Source organism: Enhydra lutris, unplaced genomic scaffold (genome assembly GCF_002288905.1).
Source record: "Enhydra lutris kenyoni isolate GAN:26980312 unplaced genomic scaffold, ASM228890v2 scaffoldscaffold61, whole genome shotgun sequence".
Lineage (NCBI taxonomy): Eukaryota > Metazoa > Chordata > Mammalia > Carnivora > Mustelidae > Enhydra > Enhydra lutris.
In genome coordinates, this window is record NW_019154145.1 from 9711926 (window position 1) to 9738630 (window position 26705).

Consider the following 26705-nt stretch of genomic DNA (forward strand, 5'->3'; position numbering starts at 1 on the left):
GCTTGCATTTCTGGCATGGCTGTCTTCTCCACTTCTCTGCTGCTCCTTCCAGGCCCAGGTCAAAGGCTGCTTCTTGCAAGGAGCCTTGCCCAGTCTTTCCCATCTGTCCTGAGTGCCTCCTTCTCCATATTCTTGTGGCTGGCTACTTTATTTGTATGTGCAAACTCCACCATCCCTCTTCCATCTGCTTCCTATCTGCGTCTTCGGTGCCTTATCCCCACACCTACCCCTTCTACCCACTCTGTCAACCCACATATTTGTGGCTTTTCTCTATCTCTCATTTTTCCTCGCAGCCTAGGAATGTGCACAAATCTCATGCATCCTTAAATGTCCTGTTGAAGCTACATGCTAGTTCCTATGTCTTCTGTGTCTTGCCTTTCAAACCCAAGGCTCTGGAGGGAGTAAGCAACATGCACTGTTTTCACATTCTACCTTCTTATTACTCAGTCCTTTGCTGCCTTACCTGTGTCCTTACTGCTTCGCCAAAACTGCTCCGGGAAAGGGAACCGATGCCTTGCTAACTGTCAAAATGTAGCCCTTATCGAATACTTATATATTGGCTCTTTCTGTGTACTGAGGTCATGATTTCTTGTTTAGGGAAACTCACTCTAGGTTTTCCCAAAGTGTGCTCTAGGGGACCTGAGTTTTGAAGGATGGGAATAGGTTTTATGTAAAAGGAAAAGTTCTGTGGTCAGATTTTTTTTTTTTTTTTAAAGAGAGATAACAAGTAGGCAGAGAGAGAGGAAGGGAAGCAGGCTCCCTGCTGAGCAGAGAGCCCAATGTGGGACTCGATCCCAGGACCCTGAGATCATGACCTGAGCCGAAGGCAGCAGCTTAACCCACTGAGCCACCCAGGCGCCCCTGTGGTCAGATATTTTTAGAAAGCTCTCTCTATATAATCCTCTTTAAAGATTCATGCCACAAATTAGCAAGGCAGTTTCACTTTAATCTGTAAAGCTTATTTTACTATAAAACTAGGGATACCCTATGAGAAATGATGCCCTTTAAACATGATTCCCCATCACTGTTCTCTCCTGGTTCTCTGATTTCTATGATTATCCTCCTAATTCTCTTCTGTTTCTGTCTCTGCCCTCTATCTCTGTCTCTGTCTCTCCCTCTTTTTCTCTTTTTTATTTCCCAGTGTTGACCCATTCTTCTTCTTTTATATATTCTCTCCTTGGGTGAGCTCATCCTCTGTGGCTTGACATGTCTCCTCAATATCAGTGATTCCCCATCTGGGTCTCCACTTCTGAACTTCCCATGTACTAGAGACTCTATATCCAGTTTTCTAGCATCCATTTCCCCTGGAGTATCTTCAAGAAATTCAGGTCTAACATGTCTCAAATTGATGTGGTTATTTCCACTCCCACCCCCTGGTTTTGACCTGTTCTTGTTCCCGACTGGATGGTATGAAGTGGTGGCACCCATCGAGTCAGCCTTCCCAGAAAACCTGGGGCACAGCTGACTTCGCCCGTGGCTTCACTCCGGATTCAGTTATAACAGGATGGCCATGTGATGGAAGGCTGTGAACGGAGGATGAAGAGTTTCTTTCCTCGCAAAGAATACAGAACTCTAGGGAGATGACAAGACTGGACAGAACACAACAGAACATGCTCCCAGATGGGGTGTGACTTCTGGGGCCCCAGCTCTCCAGGCCACGCAATCTGAGCAGAGTGCACATTCCACTGAGTGTAAGAACTTTCGCCTGTGCCATTTATAAAGGCCATTACACCCTGGCAGCCGCCCACGCTGGGCTCTTCTAGAGACCGTGTCCGTAAGCCTGCCTACTCACCATGTGGATGAGGCGTGGTGTGAGTGGGATGATCAGTCACCAGCTCTTTAAAGACAGTCTTGATGTAGAATTATGACAGTTTGACTCAGGTCCCCTTCTTGAGTCCCCGGGTCCTGCTGTCTTCTTGGTTTGGGCTTTCCCTTTACAGCTCCATTTTTGGTGCGTTCATACACTTTTTTATTACTTTTTATGTCGACATGTGGTGGTTGTAGGCAGTGTACGTAAATGGAACATCATGGACATGGGATCGGACACACCTGTGTTTAAATCCTATTCTCCTTTTTCAGCTCAGATGGCTTTGGACAGAGCATTTGGAAGTCTCTGTAAACTGGGTATAAAAATATCCACTTTAGAGGGGAACCACGAAGATTCAACGAAATAATTCCCATTAAGTGCGAAGCACGTAGTAGTCATTCAATAAATGGTGGTTAATATCACGTACCATGTTGGATTCGTCTTTACTTCATGGACTGGATCTCCTTCCTCCATTCTTTCACCAGTACCAGAAGTTTACATATATAAATTATATAGTTCATATATATTCTCATCCTAATTAAAAGTTTTCACACAATTTCCTCGCTAAGCGCTGGGAAGGCGTTAAGAGACAGTAAGCCTGAAACTCAATATTTAGATAAATAAAAAGTACAGGGTATTTTGAGTCTCCATAAGATAAATCGGATTTGGGTTATAAAGCCTTATTTGAGTCTCTCACATGATAAACATCTATGAAATGTAATTGATCAAACTCAAGGAGATGAGGAGTCATACAGACTCTTCTGGGATTTGAACTTAAGGTTTTAAACAGCCCAGGCATAGCAAACCTGAAGCTTAGTGCATTAAGCTATGCCCGCTGGCTACTGGATTATAGGCAACAATGTAGTCTTGTGAAAGGAGAAGAAATTCTTGATGCATTGCTCCTTTCCCTAGTCCCACCTCTCGACTATGGTAAGTAAATTAAAGAGACTATCTTAAAGAAACCTTAGGTCCTGCCAAGTCCACGTCTCATGAACTGAGTAGAGTTGAGCTTCCGTTTTTACTGTAAAGGCAAAGTACATAGTGATTTTGCAGTGTTCTGACTCAAAAAAAATTTATCTTCCCATGTTGGCCAGAACACTATTTAGATATTTATCTGAAAATGGGTGTTAGTCAGTTGTAATCAACAGTAGATAGATGGTGGAGAAGAACGCCGGCCATGTTTAGGGTTCATGGGTAGGAAAACATGTAGCAGACAGCTCACGCTCTCCTCTTTTCTCCTTGTGTGGCTTGGGATACTTTATTTCGATGGTTTATTTTTCCCCCATGAAAAAGATCCAGGGGTCAGAACTGGGAAGACCTGATTTCTAATGCCAGGTCCACAAACTGACCATTCAGTTTCAGTTTTCCTTCGTTGTCGGGTGGGAACAACATCAGCCTCATGGAGCTCGTAGACTTGAATTTGTTACCGTGAGACACCTTCGGAAGTGACCGAGAGCAACTGGATTATCGTTTTTGTTTTGTTTTGTTTTTATTTGACACACAGAGAGAGATCACAAGCCGGCGGAGAGGCAGGCAGAGAGAGAGGGGGGAAGCAGGCTCCCTGCTGAGCAGAGAGCCCAATGTGGGGCTCGATCCCAGGACCCTGGGATCATGACCTGAGCTGAAGGCAGCGGCTCAATCCACTGAGCCACCTAGGCACCCCTGGATTATCGTTTTAAGCTGACATTCCCGCGTGCCTCCTAAACACCGAGCAGTACCATAAATGCATTTGCATAGAGAGTGGTAGGCAAGGTCCCTTCACTGTTGTTCTGCAGATAAAGAAGAGCGGGCTAGGGTTTGGTGAGTGACACACCCCAGGTGACACGGCTGGTAAGTTACTGAGCCCAGTCCTCTTCTGGCGGAGAGGGCGTGCTTTTCCCGAACATCACGGGCTTTGCTGCGGACGCTGTTTGTGTCAGCATTTATCTCGGTGACATGAACGTGTCTGATCTCATGTCAGACTTGGTGATTCTTACCTGAAGCTCTTTTACCCTGCCCCTTTCTCATGTCTTCAGTCTCAGGGAGGAGAACTTGACATCGCCTTTCATTTTGTCCCCTTTTACTTCTACCCTCTTTCCGGGGCTCAGGACCTTGTTCCGCTTTCTAGTCCTAGCTTCCTGACTGGTCCGATGACCCGGGGCACCTAGCGAGGCTTTGGGCATCGCAGAGTGTTTGTGGCTCTAAGGTTTTGACGATCACCAGCCTATGGCTGACCTCGAAGCTCAGACCATAGCTGCGTATCCATTTCTATTGACTGTCATTTTCCCTCCGCCTTTTAGGATCTGAATTTCAGAGATGTCCTCTATTTTCCCTTGAGGGAACTCAAAATGCTGCTTATTTACAACCTTGGGTCCCTCTCTGGGTCACATCCTGTATGTCAGGCCTCATCATTCACAGAACATTTTCCAGGTAATTGTTCTTCTGCTGGCACGGCTCAGCTATCGTCTTTTCTGCCGTTCCCATCACTGAGTTATTTCTGACTACAGATTCCACCTACATATCTGTGTCCCGGAAAGATATTCTGGTACCTAGAAAGTTCCTGCTGGTTAATTTTCTTCTGTCAGGAGCATTGCCCGGATTTGGACCTACTCTTTACAGCTTCCCACGGGCAAACACCTGCAGAAGCCTGCTGGTCGCCACAGGTGGACTCCAGGACCTGCACGGGGTCTAACGCTCCTTTCGGAAGTCAAAGCGAGGATGAAAACTTCTCGGTTCTTCCTGAAACTGTTGGGGGAAAAGTGAGGGGAACTTCAGCTCCCCACAAGTCATTTTGTTATTCAGAGGGAACAGCAGGAGCCCAGAACATCTGTTGTTTCCGAGGCGTTTACACAGACACTTAGCGATGCATCAGGTCCGATGGCGTTTGCGTGGTATTTCCAGATACTCTATCAGCAAGCGGTATTTTTAGTCTCCGGGGAATATTGTACATGGTAGACTCATCGTTGACATCTGGCTGGTTCGTATGCAGCCACAGAGATCTTTCAAAACAAAACTGTTGCAAAGGAGAGTTAAACCCAGAATGTCACTTAGGAATAAAATGTTCCCTTCTCTGACTGTCTTTCCTGGTGTGAAATGTACAAATGCTTAAAGATTAGGAGTTAGTCGATTTAGATCCTCCAAAGCACAGAAATGGAAAGAAAGCATTTTTCGGAATGTCATCCCCTTCCGAAATTATGGGGGAAACCTGTACAGTTCTTTCTTTCTTTTTTTTTTTAAAGGAAAATAGAAGAATTTTGCACATTGTCTTCACTGGGTTTATTATTCAGGAACATCACTATCTGCTTGGCAGTCCGTTCACTGCTGTGTCCCCCAGAATTGGATTCAGGTCAAATTCTGCCTCCACCGCTTCATAGCTATATGGCCGTGAACATGAAGTCTGACTCCTCGGGGCACAGAAGCTTTCCCCGTAACATGCGGATGTGGGCAGCCCCCATCTCCTCAGATTATTGTCAGGAATAAATGTTTTACCTACAAAGAGTTAAACCAGTGCCTAGTGCAGTGAATGTGTTCCCTAAATGTTGCCGTTTTACCTGCTATTTGACTATTACATGGGAGTGAAAGGACTAAAGAAGGTATAAGGGTTTTTTTTTCCCCTTTCAGAAAAAGGTGGTACATTAGATGATTTTTTTTTGAAGTTGATCCTAGATTTACAAAAAATGCTTCTGTGAAATCATCATACTTGACTCATATCGAAATTACATGACTCAAAAATCAAAACAAAACAACTGCTCTCAAAATATTTCCAGACTTCCCAAGACACTGGTTGTACGCCACTGTTCAGTTATTCAAAAACCAAATGTCTAATTTTAGCCTAATGCTTGGCAAAACCCAGCCCTGTCGTAGTTTAACAATTTCACTGCCGTCTTGCTGCTCTGATCATTTCAGTCTTGGGGGAAAAACAATCAAATGTGACTCATACAGGATTTGCTTCCTTTTAAAAAGCTATATGAAAAAGTAGGTTAGCTCAAGATTTTCTGCTTCTATTTCTGTCTCTGTCGATGACCTCGATTGGTGGCAAATTAAGAAGGCAAGACCAGAAGCATCCTGGGTAGCACTTAGGTCTCTGCTGTGGTTTGTGTATTTTCGAGACATAAAGAGGTAGGAGAATGGCAACTACAAGTTGACCAGCATCCAGAATAATTGAATTAGAACTCAAAAATTGTACCCTACATGCCAAGAATGCAATAATGACAATTTGGAATATTATAGTAGCTTATGAATGGGATACAAGAGCCACATCTACCAACTGTCTAGGAAGCAGGGGGCAGGAAGAAATTGGCCAGCCTCAACATCTCCTGATTTTGTTGGAGGCTATCACGCCAAGGCTGCAAACTGAACAGGAAGAGAGGAGAAAAAGTTAGGAACATAGTAAGAGACAGTTGTAAAGCTGGTTTCCAAACAATATCAGGATTTCTGATGCCTGTGAAGAAACTTACACAAATATTCAGGAGCAAGGAGAGTCGTATGTAAACATATTTCACATCTTTTGAGAAGTTGGGAACCCGTTTGGGCTCCTCGACAGGACCCAGTTGGTGTTTACCTCATAGCCCATTTCTAGGATTCAGACTTCTTATTTCGAAAACCCTAGAAACTGTATTCCAACTGTCAAGATCCAGTCTTCTGCCCTTGAAGTTGTCTCTTCATTCTCTGGCCCCAGGTTTGGCCAGCATTTTCCGGGAGGAAAGGTGATTGAAACACAAGAGCCTGAGAGCAAGAAAAGACTGAGGTGGAGTGTATTGGGGGTCCCCCCTGCACACCCTCCTTTGTTCTCTCAGCTCCAGGTATGTGTCTTCCATCTGGCCAGATGAGATGAGGCCCAGGAAGTCCCTGATCCGCAGACTTCAAGTTGTAAATCCAAGAAGATGGGAGGGCATTGTGGGAGTTGCTTAAATAATCAGTAATGATAATTACAATTACAATAAAAATCACATTGGATTATAACTCTACAATTTGCAGAGTGCTTCTGCTAGAGAGCAAATCAAACTTTATGATGCTTGTAGGAGCAGCACGACCTCAGAACATATTTGGCAAAGCTTGGGAATTGGGGGAAAATGGAGTAATGACACTAATAAACTGAAGAGGAAAATTCTATAATTGCAAAGGTTTGCATAACTATGTCTCCAGCCCCTTCTTGATAAAAAGAGATTTTTCTCTGTTGCCAGGGTGGTTTGAAGAAAGCCCATGGACATTCTAAAATGAGAGAATGTTGACAGCCCTTGTAGAGACAAACACAAAAGGTGATAAAGAAGATAGTGTCAAGTCAACACAAGGCAAAAACCAGGACTCTAGGCCCCATAATTCAGTTAAAAGACATCTGACCCCTCCCCATCCCTGATAAATTGCTAAAAACAGAGGAAAGAGATTTAAAAAAAAATGCAAGGAGAACAAGAAAGAGAAATTGCAGTCGCTTCAAATGTCAGAGAACGTAACGACAGAGGCACCATCACAGATCACACTTGACCACTTTTTAATACAATACAGTTTTGTTAACTGCGGACACAGCGTTGCATGGCAGAACTCTAGAAGTTACTCCTCCTGCATAACTGAAACTTTATGCCCTTTGATTAGCAATTAGCCAAGTCCTCCTCTCCCTCAAACCCCTCCCACCCCACCGTCCTTGGCAACCGCCTTTCCGCTCTCTCCTGTGTGTTTGACTCTTTTAGAAAACTCAAGTCAATGAAACCATGCTGTGTCTGTCCTGTGAGTGGTTTATGTCACTTAACATTAGGTCCTCAAAGTTCATCCATGTTGTCAAATACCACAGGGTTCTCTTTTTGACGGTTAGTTATATCTCATTGTATGCGTGTGTGTATATATGTGTGTGTGTATATATGCGTGTGTGTATATATGTGTGTGTATACATGCATTGTGTATACACATTTTTTCTATCCACTCACCCATCAGTGGACACCTTGGTTGTTTTCACATCTTGGCTATTTGAATAATGTTGCTGTGAACTTGAAAGGGCACATGGCATTATAAAAACCTGATTTCAGTTCTTTCGGAATATGTACACAGAAGGGGGTTAGCTAGATCATGTGGTAGTTTTATTTCTAATTTTTTTGAGGAAGCTCCTTATTGTTTTCCATAGCAGCTGTGCCTTTTGTCTTCTGACCTCTTGTGTACAAGGGTCCAGCTTTTCCACATCCTTGCCATTCCTTGCTGTCTTTTTTAAAATATTGAACAGCCACCCTAAAAATTGTGAGTGATAGCTCATTGTGGTTTTGACTTGCATTTCTCTGATGACTAGTGTCATGGAGCGTCTTTTCGGTACCTGGTTGCCATCTGTATGTCTTCTTTGGAGAAATGCCTATTCATGTCATTAGCCCTTTTTTAAATCTAGTTGTTAGTTTTTTTGCTGTTGAGTTATAGGAGTTGTTTTGATTTTTTGTTTCTTTGTTTTGTTTTGTTTTTTGAGAAAGAGAGAGTGAGCGGGGTGAAGGGGCAGGAGGAGAGGGAGAAAGAGAATCTTAAGCAGGCTCCATGCCTAGTGCAGAGCCTAGGGTGGAGCTTGATCTCATGACCATGAGATCATGACCTGAGCTGAAATCAAGAGCTGGACACAAGCAACTGAGCCACCAAGGCACCCCAACTTGTAGGAGTTTTTGATATATTTTGGAAATTAGGTCCTTTTCAGATAATCTGATTTGCAAATATTTTCTCAGGTCCCATAGGTTGCTTTTTCACTCTGTGGTTTCCTTGGCTACATGGATGTTTTTGGACCTTTGTCTTATACCACACACCAAAGTCAATAATTCAAAATGGATTAAAGACTTAAACATAGGACCTTAAGTGATAAAACTCCTAGAAGAAAACAGGGGGAAAAAGGGGGACATTGTGACATCAGTCTTAGCAATGATTTCATGGTTGTGACACCAAAAGCACAGGCAACAAATGGAAAAACAAACATGTAGGATGTTGTCAAGCCTTGGTTGTATTTTATTTTCTACCATTTCCAGTGTTTGTGCCAGTGCCCTATTTGTTATGCATTCAAGTTTCTCTTCCCAAATTTTCTCTCTTCCCTCCCAAAATGGTATCCATCTTATTTTACCAAGAATATTATCTTCAAAGACCTTCTTGGCTCCGAAGCTCTGGTACATCTCTATTTTCACTGTGTCCTACAAAGCCCACATTCTCCACAGCCCAGCTCTCTCCTTTACCATGCTGTACTCAGCAAATCTGCTCAGCTGTGCGGGCTGTCTTACTGGTTCTCAGCAACACCAGCAGGATCCTGCCTCAGCAGCCTGTGCTTGCTCTTTGCTTGACTGGAATGCTTTTCTGATGGCTCATGTGCTCTCCTTTCTCCCTCTCTCTTACACACTTGTTATTTGAGTCTGGTCTGATATCACCCCCTCAAAAAGGTCTTCTCTACTGCCTCAAATCAACACAACTTTTATTGCATCTTTAAGATATCACAAATAGGTCTGAAAAATCATCTGGCATTTTGCTATTTCTGTAGCTGGACAACTTAGACCTTATTCATTAGCTTGCGGAACTCTTCCTTCTTTCAGAAGCATAGATACCACCCCCAAATTTTCTGATATCCTTGCTTTTTAACTCAGTGGCTTGCTAAATCAAAGCAGCTAAGTGTGATACAAGTTCAGTGCCATTTCCTTCAAGATTTAACTCATCTTTCTGGGCTTGAGACACTGAATGAGCAACACCTGGCCTCATCCAAACCCTGGGATGTGGTTTTCCACCAAGAATTTTCAGATTTCAGCAAGAGAATATTCTCCCAAATAACAATGTTGAGGGGGAAGCAAGCGTACACAGACCTAATCTTGTAACTGAAGTCCAGGACAACACCAGTGAGCATGGTCTGTACATGACTACAGATAATGCAAATAGAAGCGAGTTCTTTTCTATTTCCCCACTATTTGTCAACTCAGAGCCGCCTCTTTTTCTTTCCAAGAAGACTGAGTTCCACACTGATGTGATTGAAGTCCCTCTGCAGGGTTCCTCTGGGGCCCTTCATAATAACAATGCATCCCTTCAGAGCGATGTCGACATTTCCTGGAATGTCCACGGTCTGATTGCCGAGATGGTCTTCCTTCCCACAGTGGATGAGCAAAAGGCAGAAAGGCCTTCTTTACCAGCATATATAAAATATCCCTTAACCCACCCTACCCCCCTCTCATCACCTTTGCCCTCCTTTACTTTTTTTAAAAGTTTTAATTCCGTAATTCAATACCTGTCCTGGGATCACATATTAATTTGCACATATCGACACGTAGGTTTTTACACCAAAGGACAAAATCCTGAACTACTAGCATATGAGGGCTATGGGTTAGTGGCCCACAGCATATCAACTGAATTCCCAGAGCTGGTGTATATTAGCTGCCCAGTAATACTATTAAATGAATGAATGTCCCCTACTTTTCTCATTCCTTTCTTCTCATTTGGATCCCACTTCATTATACAGACTTCTAGAAAATACCTGCAATCAAAGATCTTTTCTCTTAAGTCAGTGCAGATGTTAGAACAATGTGGTTTGCTGAAAGGCTAAGAGGGGTGGGGGAATGAACTCACTCAACTATACTCACCTGTCAAAGCATTTATTGGCTTTTACCACTCACTCAGCAGTACCCTCCTACTACATTTTGAGAGCACTAAAAAGTAATAGCCAGAAGAAGGAGGATGCTTGTGGTCTGATAGATTGATGCTTGGACAATATGCAACTACAGCCATTTGCACAGGTTAATAAGTACCGCACAGGTTGGCATCTATATGTGTAAAGCCCTGCATTGCTACACCTGTTTTATAAATAACAAAGATATATACATCATCGTCTGGTGCCCAAGTGTGCATTCTTTTCACTGAGACTCTTAGGAAACCTAAGTGTTTTGAACAGTGCTGGCTATAGCTACTCCCCTTTCTAGGGCTTCACTAATTCTATTACATTTTGCACTCACCTTTTCCTGCCAAGATATTATAGTAATAATTATACCTAAGGTTTTTGTGCACTTTCTACATGCGAGGCATTGTGCCAAACCCTGTTCGTGCATTTCCTTATTTAATCCTCTCTACTCTATTAAGCAGGTAAAATTATATTATTCTCATCTTAGGACTGAGAAAACTGAGAATTTACAACAGCCACACAGTTACTCAGAATTTCAACCTTGGTCTCTCACATTTCTAAGCCTCTGCTCCTGACTGCTTTGTAGACCACCTCCTCTACTTCCTGGCACCCTAGCCCTCGAAATTTTGCACTCTTGGATCATACAGAAATCATAGGTTGAGGTGTACCCTGAACCCTCCAAAAGCATGCCCCTCCTGTTCTATTTCTCAAGTGACAAAACCAGCTTCCAGATTAATAGGAAATGAACCATTAGCTGCAATAGAAATGTATGAACTTAGCTGTCCTGGGGGCATACTTCATCTAGGTTAATCTAGAAACATCTAGGTGCCTTGAAGAAAGGGTAGAATAGAACCCAGTCCCGCCAGGCTAGAGGCCTAAGAGAAAGGAGGGGAGGTCAGAGCGAGGAACAGTGAAGGCCAGGAAGGAGCTCCTCATTGAATCAGAGAATGTTAAGAAAGTATATTTCACACCTTCCTATCACCTTGTACTTTCAGCTCTGGTGTGAAGGAAGGAAGTTGGTTCCGTCTGCAGACTAGATTTCATTTTATGACCTGAGGCATATTCATTCAGGCAACTGGAGTATTACATCTTCCCTGCAGCTATTTTAAAGCTAATTAATGTATCAAGCACTTTCCAGTTTTCCCATTCTTATTCGTAACTACCCCAAACCTTCAATTTCTAAAATGATTTTGCTTTTGAAGTGACTTTCATTTCTTAGGATCTACTAGAGCTTTCCTCTTGATTTTTTTCACGTTGGAAATTTTATGGGAACACCATGCTTCTATATTTATGCATTTAAATTGTCAAAAAGTATGTTGTCAGGATTACATGCTGAAGAAGTCCCTTACCCCAGTAGTTCTGCTCTGTAAATGGGGGTATTAACCCTTCACTGATTTGAAGGCTGCATCTTAACCTGGCAGGTTGGCTGGGGTACTAATTTTCTCTAGTTTTCCAGAAGATAACTGCAGAGACATGGGCTCATACAAGATGAAAATATTAAATAAAACTAGTGAAACACTTGAATGATGTACTTTAAACATTTTTACTTAAATACCCCATATCCCTATATAGCATTATATACACACGTCATAGTGAAATAAATCCAAGGGTGTTTGGGGGAGGGTCTTCATGAGTAACCTGTACCCAAGTTGACAAATCTTCCCTCACCTTACAGCCTTCTTGGTTGACCTGAAGAGCAAATACATATATAGTGCAGCTCTTCCCCTGCACTCGGAAATTTGATCTACGATTTTTATTGTCCATATAGGCCCAATGCTCTGCTAGGCGCTATTGAAGATGGGGCGCCTGGGTGGCTCAGTGGATAAAGCCTCTGCCTTCGGCTCGGGTCATGATCTCAGGGTCCTGGGATTGAGTCCCGCATCGGGCTGTCTGCTCAGCAGGGAGCCTGCCTCCTCCTCCTCTCCCTCTCTGCCTACTTGTGATCTGTCAAATAAATTAAAAAAAAAATCTTTACAAAAAAAAATGAAGATATATATATATATATATATATATATATATATATATATACATATATATATATTTTTTTAATGTAGATTTTGAACCTTGCCCTCAATGATTTAAAAACCAGGCTTTCAATTTGTATGTACCCTCTGCATTGTTATTGAACTACTGAGCAGAGCATGAAGTCTCATCTCTATGAGTTTGCTGAATTTTTTTTTTAAGACCTCAGGGATGGAGAGATCATAAGGAACAATAACACTTATGAAGTGTCTATTACGTGACAGGTCCTTGACATCTATTCAATTATTTTATCTTTTCAACATGCAAGTAAGGTTTGCATCATTCCTGCTTTCCAGAGCGGGGGAGTGGGTTCAGATAAGAAACTTGCTCAGGGAACCACAGCAGATCACTGAGTCAGAATTGCACTCTCTGCTCTGTCTTACTCTAAAATCCATCTTCTTTCCAGCACACTTGACATCTGGCCGTAATATACAAAATTAAATAAACTTGGGATAGCTGCTTAATGTGATCAATGTAGGCGGCCCAATAAAATAAATGAATGATCTAAAATAGGTATTTTGCTTTCACTAATTTGGCTTATTTAACTGTCTTACAGTTACAAGTTAAAGGGATAATTGTGAAGTCTCTAAATTACTTTAGGTTGTGTGGACATAAGCCTGATGTTGTTTTATTCTGACTCTAATTATATTTAATTTCATATTCCTAATAGCTCCTTGTCTAGTGGGTGTCCTAGAGGATAGGGCAAGGTACATTTTTAGCTTGTCTTTAGTCGTGGATTTTCAGAGGTCCTTAGAGCAGGACAGTGCGTCCCCCTTTAAAGACAGTCCATTCAGAAAAGTCAGGCTTACAGATACACTAGGAAATAATTTGCTTACAAAATAACTTTTCTCTCTTAAAGGAGTTCACTGCAAATTTTGTTTAATCAGCCAGGCCCTTTAGTGTATCTAAAATAGTATTTTAATATATGAATGTCAACAACACTTCTTTTAAGAAATATTTTTGTTTTGTGGGTCTTCGGGGTGGCTCAGTCCTTAAGCATCTGCCTTGGGCTCAGGTCATGATCTCAGCGGGAAGCCTGCTTCTCTCTCTCCCTCTGCCCCTGCTTGTGTTCCTTCTCTTGCTGTCTCACCTCTCTGTCAAATAAATAAATAAAATCTTTTTAAAAAGAGAGAAATATTTCCGTTGTGTTAAGTGGGGCACATCCGCATCTAGAATTGATCAAATGTGTGTCCTTATGTAGAGCACAAGACACTTTTCTCATTTGATCTCATTCATTCTGGTAACAATTTTCAAAGCAAGGGGCAAGTGCAGAGATGAAGGGAACCAAGGGGTGTGAGTGTGTTTGCCCAAGTTCATTCTAACGACCCACATTGCAAACCTTGTGAAACTTTGGGAGGAAATGTAATAATAGGTTGCCCCCACTCCTTCCCCATCTTCTGGAGAAGCATTTGACTGGGAATTAGGTAAAATTTATTCTATATATAACACATAGGAAGATGTTTGAACTGTAATTGTGTGCAATTTGAAGGAAATATTCTTCCAGAGGAATAAAGATTGACCTACTCAGGAATATTAAAAGGTACAGGGTTCACACTTTCGTGGTAGTATTTTATCATTTTGAAAACTTATTCTTAATAGACCACCACATTACATTTCAGTAAAGTGGTTTCATTTTCTTTAACAACCATTAATAGCTATTAGAGGTTAAAAAAAAAAATAATAAGGCTTTATATAGATCATTAAAGTACACTTAAGTAATATGTAATTGACAATTAAATCAGCAGGGCAATGCATTATCATAAGTTTGATAGATCTGCCTTTTCTGAAGTACTGAGAAGAAAGGGTCCTTTGTGAGACGCCCCGCTACAGACTAATCTTGCACTTTAATTGATCACAAAGAACACATTGTCTTCATGTATGTGCTTGGTAATCATCTTCTTACAAGTTGCCTTTTGTGAGGATTTTGATGCCGTGTGTGGGAGTTTGGTTCATGCCAGAAACAGTGTTCTTGGTGAGATTTGGAATTAGCAATGGCCACCTTTAACCCTTTGTCCTTGTTGTTATCATAATATGTAAAAGTGTTGGTGCTTTCTTTCCACTCTGCAAGCCCGCAGTCCCCCTTCTCATTCCTTCACCTCTCTGAAGACATACAAAAGTGTGGTCATGGGGCTGGGTCTCAGCACTCCCAGAATGCCGGTCACACTGATAACACGGTCCCCTGTTCCTGGGCAGCCAATGGGCATTGACCTCATCTTGTCAAGCCATTGAGGAAGCATGCAGGCCATATTTGTTTGGGAAATTTGGACTCCCAGCACCTCCCCACCCCTCCCCCCACCAAGAAATTTATGGACTTACTGTCTAGAAATTCTGGTGTACACTGTTTCTACATTGAGATCAAAATATAAAAGCATAACTGCATTTGAGAGGAATACAAACCATTGCTCTGTTTTCCCCCAAATTTTAATTAATTCTCACTTTTCTTCATTCCCCTATACCTATAATAACAATGGAATTTGTCTAGTGTAAGCCTTAAAAATATAGAATATATTTTCTGTATTTCAAATTATGAAAAAAATCAAAAGATTAATTTCCATCTAATTTGCTAGACTCTGAGATAGGTTAAGGTACCAATAGAGTTTTTTTCCCCCTAATATCTTATAAAGATATTTTATAATCTGGACATAGTAAAGTCTAATGTGAGTCTGATGAATCACATGAAGATTTATCTGCTGCACTCCATCTTCCTACTATTATTTAATTTATGGGCTTTACGTGAGATACATGTATCACATTAAAAGTGAAAAAATGTGATGGGTGACTTTTAAGGAGTTTTAAAAATATTGAGATTAGTTAGATATTGATACTCAATCAGTAGAAATTATGATTTTAATTTACCGAGGAAGGAGAAAGAAATCTCATATAATCAGACTGAGTTTCTTTATGCTGTAGTGTGGCTCTGTGCAAACGGCAGCTTCTGGGTGATTTTTAAAAAAATTTAAATTGAGTTCATGAATTCAAAAAGTTTAATCCACACCTAACATGACTGGGGCACAGCCATAAGGGGTGATTCAGCCGATCTCCCCAGGCCTCCCGTACCACAGCTTGGCCAGTCTGGATGGAAGGAACGTGAGACAGGTTAGCAGCCAGAACCCCAGTGCTCATGCGTTCCTAGCGCCATATATAAAGGTACGTAGGAGATGATTAAAGAAGGCACTGAACTCACAGAGGGCCCCCTGCTCTGCGGACTTCGGGCAATAGTAACAAGGCACACATCCAAGGAGCAACTGATGAAAATGTCAAGAGAACATTGTGGAAGTGTATCAACTACTTATGTTACGGGAAGAAGCTTTAAGTTGCTGCTTTTCTGAACGTCAGCCATGGACGGACTTCTTGGCAATGGTGATCTTTAATTTTTGAATCCCGCCATCTCAATTTGGTTCTGCTCCTTGAAACGTGTTTCATGGTAGTAATGAAAGAAATTAAGATTGGCAAGGCTATTGAGAGCCTTGACGGCGGAAACCAGCAGCAAGGCGGCTGGCAACTTTAAAGATTGGGTAGTCAGCAGTGAGAAGATGCTAACCTAGTTTCAGAGACTTTGTTTTCTGCATTCCTGGGGGTGCATTAAAGCCTCCCTAATTCAAAGCAGTCTCTGAAAATTGGAGAATTTCCCAAATGTAAACCGTTTTTGTAAATATTGTACTAAACTAAGGCACACACATACTACTTAGCTGTATGAAGTAAGTTAAATGAAAACAAATATGTCATTGGGGCGCCTGGGTGGCTCAGTGGGTTAAGCGTCTGCCTTCAGCTCAGGTCATGATCCCAGGGTCTTAGGTTCAAGCCCTGCATTGGGCTCCCTGCTTAGCAGGGAGCCTGTTTCTCCCTTTCCTTTCCCCCTGCTCATGCTCTCTCTCTCTCTCGATCACTCTCTGACAAATAAATAAGTGAATGAAATCTAAAAAAAAAAAAAAGAAAGAAAACAAATATGTCACAACAGGACTATATTAAATATGTTTTCTAAACTTTAAAATGGCAAGTTACATCGTTAAAAAATTCTTAATTTTAAAATCTTACCCCCAAAATTACATCTATGGGGGGATTTCTGTTTACAGTATTGTTTCTATGTATGCCCCCTGACATAATTCAAAAGTAGAATATGTTAAAAGAATAGTCCTCCACAACCAATTATGGCTTGTGCCAAGAATAAAAAGATATTTTTATTTTAGAAAATCTGCTAATAAAATACATCACCTTAGCAGGTCAATAAGAAAAAAAATGATTTTAAAAGATACACAGTAATTGAATTTAAATAAAATTTTTTAGAAAAAATACACAATAAAATTAAACCCAAATCCTGGGGTGGGGTGGGGGTGCTCTTAGAAAACCAGGAACTTTAAAAACTTAATAAAAGGCAGGTATTTTAAGCCAATCATTGGATGAGAAATGAGCAAGCTTGCAAATTATCATGGTTCATCAAATGATGTTCTGAAAGCTCTGGTCATAGGACTAACACATGGAAATGAAATACTGATATGGTACTTAGAAACAAAAATGAAAAATGTATTGTTTGCCCGTGGCATGAATATAAACATGAAAAACAAGGTGATTGGCTGAAAAATCTCTAAGAATTTAAGTACAGTGTAATAAAAAATGTTTTAAATCAACAACTTTACTAAAAGTCAGTAGTAACAGACAAACTACTCAAAGAAAACATTAATTCCTCCCTGAGATGGAAATACATGAAGATTTTAGTAAATTTAGGGTCAACCCATCTTTCTAGGTGGAAAGAGCAAATATTATAACGATGTTCAATTTTCCCAAATATATCTAAGTTTTCCCATCATGTACCAATCAAAATCTCAGTAGGGATTTTTCAAATGGGCAAGGTTGTTCCAAATTTCAACTTGAAGTTCCCTTTGCACAGTTAGGTAAAAATTAGGGTACTTGCCATCTTGGGTGATATACCAAGTTCTCCTGTTTGAATCAGTAAGGTTCCAACATAAGGAATGACAGAGAAACTCAGTAGCACTGAATCTAATACATAAACATACTCATCGTACCTTAAAAACCATTGGGAGAAGAATGGATCATGTAATTAAGGATACTTGCAAAACTGCCTATTTGTTAAAGACAGAAAATTCAGGTTGAAGCTTACTCACCAAAATAATTCTAAATGAACCAAATAGTAAAAATAAAAATGAACAAAACACAAAGGCAAAGATTAACCTACTTTTAGGATGAGCCAGACCTTTAATGTAAAAAATAAAATTATGAGGAAAATTAATAAAATATGTAACTATATAGAAATATTAAAATTTAGTACCAGAGGAAAAAAAGTTTTAAGTAAAAGTAAATAATGATCTGGGGGAAAATTTATGAATTTACAAATCCTTTTATAAAAATAATTAAAATACAGAAATATATGTAGAATGACCCAATTCAAAAATCTCCAGTTTATGATGAAGGCACACAAAGTGATCAGTCATCAAAGAAGACAAATGACAATAAATATTAGGGGAAAATATTTACCTTCAGTAGAAAGAAATGCAAGTGAAACCGTGAAGTAATACATTTCACTCATCATGTTCTGAAATTTAAAATTAAATAGTGGTGTCTTTGAGAGGATGTGGAGTCATGTACTTAGGTCCTGTGGGGGAGTGTCAGCTGTTGCAAATCTGCCAAGGAATTTGGTAATATATGTTAAGACTTAACACAGTTCCCTTCTATCAAAAGAAAATCAGAAACACTCACATTCACATTTAAGAGTTCTCATTTCAGTGTTACACGTGAAAATGAAAATTGGGAAGCACCATAAATATCTAACCTTGGGAAAGTAGCTAAATAAACTATGGGACATCATTAAAACGAGATGAAATCCTTGGAACACATTTTCAAAAATCATTACTTATGGGGGGAAAGCTGCTTATATTGGGAATAAAACCAGGATTAAAAATAATATGATCCATCAACCCCAATTTTATGTGGAAAGATGAAATCTATGCATTGAAAACAATTAGAAGGAAATGTGCCAAAAGTTACACAGTTCTTTTTTCTAGTCAGATTTAGGGGATGATAATTTTTCTTCTTTACACTTATATGTATCTCTGAGCAACATTGCTTTTGTAATCCTTAAAAATAATAAATGTTATTTTTGTAAGACTCACACTGTCCAAATTATCACAAAATCTGAGTTAATGGCATCTAAATTAAGAACACTTTAATGCTAAAGTTTTAATAGTATGATATTATATGCTCAGTGGGAATTCGGCATATTATATTGATAAGTTTCATTTGTAGCAAGATGCTAAGTATAGACTATACAAAGGAAATTATTTTCCAGGGATTGCAGGATAAGTTATTGTTACAAGTTTTGTTTCCGCCTGAATCAACCTGGAAGTGGGATTCAGTATAGTGCTCCCCATCACATCGACCGACACGCTGCCCATGTATGTCAGCATGGCTCAGGTATCATGGCGGATGGTTTGGGTTCCCTGTAGCTTTGTACAACCTTCATGGCTTTGCAGGTGTGCTGCCTACAAGCCTTCATATATAGAAATGGGAGCAAAATGCATTCAGGTCCTTATAGCATTTTTGGAGGGGTGTGTGTGTGTGTGTGTGTGTGTGTGTGTGTGTGTGTGTGTTTTCCTATGAAGTATTCCTTTTGAAGTTCAGAGCTTAGGCAGAGAAGGCATGAGTTTGGTGGGTATAAACTTTCAAATGCTTAAAACAGCAACTTTAATCTCAAGTGCTGATTGACACCAAGCAAAATGCAGCCTCTCTTTGTTCTCTAGCACACAGTGGAATGTGTGTGTGTGTGTGTGTGTGTGTGTGTGTGTGTGTGTATCTGTGGTGGATCTATATGCACGTGTGTGTGTGTGTGTGTGTGTGTGTGTGTGTGTGTGTGTATCTGTGGTGGATCTATATGCACGTGTGAGCAGAGAGCCCAATGTGGGACTCGATCCCAGGACCCTGAGATCATGACCTGAGCCGAAGGCAGCAGCTTAACCCACTGAGCCACCCAGGCGCCCCTGTGGTCAGATATTTTTAGAAAGCTCTCTCTATATAATCCTCTTTAAAGATTCATGCCACAAATTAGCAAGGCAGTTTCACTTTAATCTGTAAAGCTTATTTTACTATAAAACTAGGGATACCCTATGAGAAATGATGCCCTTTAAACATGATTCCCCATCACTGTTCTCTCCTGGTTCTCTGATTTCTATGATTATCCTCCTAATTCTCTTCTGTTTCTGTCTCTGCCCTCTATCTCTGTCTCTGTCTCTCCCTCTTTTTCTCTTTTTTATTTCCCAGTGTTGACCCATTCTTCTTCTTTTATATATTCTCTCCTTGGGTGAGCTCATCCTCTGTGGCTTGACATGTCTCCTCAATATCAGTGATTCCCCATCTGGGTCTCCACTTCTGAACTTCCCATGTACTAGAGACTCTATATCCAGTTTTCTAGCATCCATTTCCCCTGGAGTATCTTCAAGAAATTCAGGTCTAACATGTCTCAAATTGATGTGGTTATTTCCACTCCCACCCCCTGGTTTTGACCTGTTCTTGTTCCCGACTGGATGGTATGAAGTGGTGGCACCCATCGAGTCAGCCTTCCCAGAAAACCTGGGGCACAGCTGACTTCGCCCGTGGCTTCACTCCGGATTCAGTTATAACAGGATGGCCATGTGATGGAAGGCTGTGAACGGAGGATGAAGAGTTTCTTTCCTCGCAAAGAATACAGAACTCTAGGGAGATGACAAGACTGGACAGAACACAACAGAACATGCTCCCAGATGGGGTGTGACTTCTGGGGCCCCAGCTCTCCAGGCCACGCAATCTGAGCAGAGTGCACATTCCACTGAGTGTAAGAACTTTCGCCTGTGCCATTTATAAAGGCCATTACACCCTGGCAGCCGCCCACGCTGGGCTCTTCTAGAGACCGTGTCCGTAAGCCTGCCTACTCACCATGTGGATGAGGCGTGGTGTGAGTGGGATGATCAGTCACCAGCTCTTTAAAGACAGTCTTGATGTAGAATTATGACAGTTTGACTCAGGTCCCCTTCTTGAGTCCCCGGGTCCTGCTGTCTTCTTGGTTTGGGCTTTCCCTTTACAGCTCCATTTTTGGTGCGTTCATACACTTTTTTATTACTTTTTATGTCGACATGTGGTGGTTGTAGGCAGTGTACGTAAATGGAACATCATGGACATGGGATCGGACACACCTGTGTTTAAATCCTATTCTCCTTTTTCAGCTCAGATGGCTTTGGACAGAGCATTTGGAAGTCTCTGTAAACTGGGTATAAAAATATCCACTTTAGAGGGGAACCACGAAGATTCAACGAAATAATTCCCATTAAGTGCGAAGCACGTAGTAGTCATTCAATAAATGGTGGTTAATATCACGTACCATGTTGGATTCGTCTTTACTTCATGGACTGGATCTCCTTCCTCCATTCTTTCACCAGTACCAGAAGTTTACATATATAAATTATATAGTTCATATATATTCTCATCCTAATTAAAAGTTTTCACACAATTTCCTCGCTAAGCGCTGGGAAGGCGTTAAGAGACAGTAAGCCTGAAACTCAATATTTAGATAAATAAAAAGTACAGGGTATTTTGAGTCTCCATAAGATAAATCGGATTTGGGTTATAAAGCCTTATTTGAGTCTCTCACATGATAAACATCTATGAAATGTAATTGATCAAACTCAAGGAGATGAGGAGTCATACAGACTCTTCTGGGATTTGAACTTAAGGTTTTAAACAGCCCAGGCATAGCAAACCTGAAGCTTAGTGCATTAAGCTATGCCCGCTGGCTACTGGATTATAGGCAACAATGTAGTCTTGTGAAAGGAGAAGAAATTCTTGATGCATTGCTCCTTTCCCTAGTCCCACCTCTCGACTATGGTAAGTAAATTAAAGAGACTATCTTAAAGAAACCTTAGGTCCTGCCAAGTCCACGTCTCATGAACTGAGTAGAGTTGAGCTTCCGTTTTTACTGTAAAGGCAAAGTACATAGTGATTTTGCAGTGTTCTGACTCAAAAAAAATTTATCTTCCCATGTTGGCCAGAACACTATTTAGATATTTATCTGAAAATGGGTGTTAGTCAGTTGTAATCAACAGTAGATAGATGGTGGAGAAGAACGCCGGCCATGTTTAGGGTTCATGGGTAGGAAAACATGTAGCAGACAGCTCACGCTCTCCTCTTTTCTCCTTGTGTGGCTTGGGATACTTTATTTCGATGGTTTATTTTTCCCCCATGAAAAAGATCCAGGGGTCAGAACTGGGAAGACCTGATTTCTAATGCCAGGTCCACAAACTGACCATTCAGTTTCAGTTTTCCTTCGTTGTCGGGTGGGAACAACATCAGCCTCATGGAGCTCGTAGACTTGAATTTGTTACCGTGAGACACCTTCGGAAGTGACCGAGAGCAACTGGATTATCGTTTTTGTTTTGTTTTGTTTTTATTTGACACACAGAGAGAGATCACAAGCCGGCGGAGAGGCAGGCAGAGAGAGAGGGGGGAAGCAGGCTCCCTGCTGAGCAGAGAGCCCAATGTGGGGCTCGATCCCAGGACCCTGGGATCATGACCTGAGCTGAAGGCAGCGGCTCAATCCACTGAGCCACCTAGGCACCCCTGGATTATCGTTTTAAGCTGACATTCCCGCGTGCCTCCTAAACACCGAGCAGTACCATAAATGCATTTGCATAGAGAGTGGTAGGCAAGGTCCCTTCACTGTTGTTCTGCAGATAAAGAAGAGCGGGCTAGGGTTTGGTGAGTGACACACCCCAGGTGACACGGCTGGTAAGTTACTGAGCCCAGTCCTCTTCTGGCGGAGAGGGCGTGCTTTTCCCGAACATCACGGGCTTTGCTGCGGACGCTGTTTGTGTCAGCATTTATCTCGGTGACATGAACGTGTCTGATCTCATGTCAGACTTGGTGATTCTTACCTGAAGCTCTTTTACCCTGCCCCTTTCTCATGTCTTCAGTCTCAGGGAGGAGAACTTGACATCGCCTTTCATTTTGTCCCCTTTTACTTCTACCCTCTTTCCGGGGCTCAGGACCTTGTTCCGCTTTCTAGTCCTAGCTTCCTGACTGGTCCGATGACCCGGGGCACCTAGCGAGGCTTTGGGCATCGCAGAGTGTTTGTGGCTCTAAGGTTTTGACGATCACCAGCCTATGGCTGACCTCGAAGCTCAGACCATAGCTGCGTATCCATTTCTATTGACTGTCATTTTCCCTCCGCCTTTTAGGATCTGAATTTCAGAGATGTCCTCTATTTTCCCTTGAGGGAACTCAAAATGCTGCTTATTTACAACCTTGGGTCCCTCTCTGGGTCACATCCTGTATGTCAGGCCTCATCATTCACAGAACATTTTCCAGGTAATTGTTCTTCTGCTGGCACGGCTCAGCTATCGTCTTTTCTGCCGTTCCCATCACTGAGTTATTTCTGACTACAGATTCCACCTACATATCTGTGTCCCGGAAAGATATTCTGGTACCTAGAAAGTTCCTGCTGGTTAATTTTCTTCTGTCAGGAGCATTGCCCGGATTTGGACCTACTCTTTACAGCTTCCCACGGGCAAACACCTGCAGAAGCCTGCTGGTCGCCACAGGTGGACTCCAGGACCTGCACGGGGTCTAACGCTCCTTTCGGAAGTCAAAGCGAGGATGAAAACTTCTCGGTTCTTCCTGAAACTGTTGGGGGAAAAGTGAGGGGAACTTCAGCTCCCCACAAGTCATTTTGTTATTCAGAGGGAACAGCAGGAGCCCAGAACATCTGTTGTTTCCGAGGCGTTTACACAGACACTTAGCGATGCATCAGGTCCGATGGCGTTTGCGTGGTATTTCCAGATACTCTATCAGCAAGCGGTATTTTTAGTCTCCGGGGAATATTGTACATGGTAGACTCATCGTTGACATCTGGCTGGTTCGTATGCAGCCACAGAGATCTTTCAAAACAAAACTGTTGCAAAGGAGAGTTAAACCCAGAATGTCACTTAGGAATAAAATGTTCCCTTCTCTGACTGTCTTTCCTGGTGTGAAATGTACAAATGCTTAAAGATTAGGAGTTAGTCGATTTAGATCCTCCAAAGCACAGAAATGGAAAGAAAGCATTTTTCGGAATGTCATCCCCTTCCGAAATTATGGGGGAAACCTGTACAGTTCTTTCTTTCTTTTTTTTTTTAAAGGAAAATAGAAGAATTTTGCACATTGTCTTCACTGGGTTTATTATTCAGGAACATCACTATCTGCTTGGCAGTCCGTTCACTGCTGTGTCCCCCAGAATTGGATTCAGGTCAAATTCTGCCTCCACCGCTTCATAGCTATATGGCCGTGAACATGAAGTCTGACTCCTCGGGGCACAGAAGCTTTCCCCGTAACATGCGGATGTGGGCAGCCCCCATCTCCTCAGATTATTGTCAGGAATAAATGTTTTACCTACAAAGAGTTAAACCAGTGCCTAGTGCAGTGAATGTGTTCCCTAAATGTTGCCGTTTTACCTGCTATTTGACTATTACATGGGAGTGAAAGGACTAAAGAAGGTATAAGGGTTTTTTTTTCCCCTTTCAGAAAAAGGTGGTACATTAGATGATTTTTTTTTGAAGTTGATCCTAGATTTACAAAAAATGCTTCTGTGAAATCATCATACTTGACTCATATCGAAATTACATGACTCAAAAATCAAAACAAAACAACTGCTCTCAAAATATTTCCAGACTTCCCAAGACACTGGTTGTACGCCACTGTTCAGTTATTCAAAAACCAAATGTCTAATTTTAGCCTAATGCTTGGCAAAACCCAGCCCTGTCGTAGTTTAACAATTTCACTGCCGTCTTGCTGCTCTGATCATTTCAGTCTTGGGGGAAAAACAATCAAATGTGACTCATACAGGATTTGCTTCCTTTTAAAAAGCTATATGAAAAAGTAGGTTAGCTCAAGATTTTCTGCTTCTATTTCTGTCTCTGTCGATGACCTCGATTGGTGGCAAATTAAGAAGGCAAGACCAGAAGCATCCTGGGTAGCACTTAGGTCTCTGCTGTGGTTTGTGTATTTTCGAGACATAAAGAGGTAGGAGAATGGCAACTACAAGTTGACCAGCATCCAGAATAATTGAATTAGAACTCAAAAATTGTACCCTACATGCCAAGAATGCAATAATGACAATTTGGAATATTATAGTAGCTTATGAATGGGATACAAGAGCCACATCTACCAACTGTCTAGGAAGCAGGGGGCAGGAAGAAATTGGCCAGCCTCAACATCTCCTGATTTTGTTGGAGGCTATCACGCCAAGGCTGCAAACTGAACAGGAAGAGAGGAGAAAAAGTTAGGAACATAGTAAGAGACAGTTGTAAAGCTGGTTTCCAAACAATATCAGGATTTCTGATGCCTGTGAAGAAACTTACACAAATATTCAGGAGCAAGGAGAGTCGTATGTAAACATATTTCACATCTTTTGAGAAGTTGGGAACCCGTTTGGGCTCCTCGACAGGACCCAGTTGGTGTTTACCTCATAGCCCATTTCTAGGATTCAGACTTCTTATTTCGAAAACCCTAGAAACTGTATTCCAACTGTCAAGATCCAGTCTTCTGCCCTTGAAGTTGTCTCTTCATTCTCTGGCCCCAGGTTTGGCCAGCATTTTCCGGGAGGAAAGGTGATTGAAACACAAGAGCCTGAGAGCAAGAAAAGACTGAGGTGGAGTGTATTGGGGGTCCCCCCTGCACACCCTCCTTTGTTCTCTCAGCTCCAGGTATGTGTCTTCCATCTGGCCAGATGAGATGAGGCCCAGGAAGTCCCTGATCCGCAGACTTCAAGTTGTAAATCCAAGAAGATGGGAGGGCATTGTGGGAGTTGCTTAAATAATCAGTAATGATAATTACAATTACAATAAAAATCACATTGGATTATAACTCTACAATTTGCAGAGTGCTTCTGCTAGAGAGCAAATCAAACTTTATGATGCTTGTAGGAGCAGCACGACCTCAGAACATATTTGGCAAAGCTTGGGAATTGGGGGAAAATGGAGTAATGACACTAATAAACTGAAGAGGAAAATTCTATAATTGCAAAGGTTTGCATAACTATGTCTCCAGCCCCTTCTTGATAAAAAGAGATTTTTCTCTGTTGCCAGGGTGGTTTGAAGAAAGCCCATGGACATTCTAAAATGAGAGAATGTTGACAGCCCTTGTAGAGACAAACACAAAAGGTGATAAAGAAGATAGTGTCAAGTCAACACAAGGCAAAAACCAGGACTCTAGGCCCCATAATTCAGTTAAAAGACATCTGACCCCTCCCCATCCCTGATAAATTGCTAAAAACAGAGGAAAGAGATTTAAAAAAAAATGCAAGGAGAACAAGAAAGAGAAATTGCAGTCGCTTCAAATGTCAGAGAACGTAACGACAGAGGCACCATCACAGATCACACTTGACCACTTTTTAATACAATACAGTTTTGTTAACTGCGGACACAGCGTTGCATGGCAGAACTCTAGAAGTTACTCCTCCTGCATAACTGAAACTTTATGCCCTTTGATTAGCAATTAGCCAAGTCCTCCTCTCCCTCAAACCCCTCCCACCCCACCGTCCTTGGCAACCGCCTTTCCGCTCTCTCCTGTGTGTTTGACTCTTTTAGAAAACTCAAGTCAATGAAACCATGCTGTGTCTGTCCTGTGAGTGGTTTATGTCACTTAACATTAGGTCCTCAAAGTTCATCCATGTTGTCAAATACCACAGGGTTCTCTTTTTGACGGTTAGTTATATCTCATTGTATGCGTGTGTGTATATATGTGTGTGTGTATATATGCGTGTGTGTATATATGTGTGTGTATACATGCATTGTGTATACACATTTTTTCTATCCACTCACCCATCAGTGGACACCTTGGTTGTTTTCACATCTTGGCTATTTGAATAATGTTGCTGTGAACTTGAAAGGGCACATGGCATTATAAAAACCTGATTTCAGTTCTTTCGGAATATGTACACAGAAGGGGGTTAGCTAGATCATGTGGTAGTTTTATTTCTAATTTTTTTGAGGAAGCTCCTTATTGTTTTCCATAGCAGCTGTGCCTTTTGTCTTCTGACCTCTTGTGTACAAGGGTCCAGCTTTTCCACATCCTTGCCATTCCTTGCTGTCTTTTTTAAAATATTGAACAGCCACCCTAAAAATTGTGAGTGATAGCTCATTGTGGTTTTGACTTGCATTTCTCTGATGACTAGTGTCATGGAGCGTCTTTTCGGTACCTGGTTGCCATCTGTATGTCTTCTTTGGAGAAATGCCTATTCATGTCATTAGCCCTTTTTTAAATCTAGTTGTTAGTTTTTTTGCTGTT

At 41.5% G+C, this 26705-nt stretch overlaps 1 pseudogene; it reads right to left on the reverse strand.

The window, feature by feature from the left end:
- Positions 1-9289: 9289 nt before the first annotated feature.
- LOC111158616 lies at positions 9290-12149 on the reverse strand (annotated as a pseudogene).
- Positions 12150-26705: the final 14556 nt, after the last annotated feature.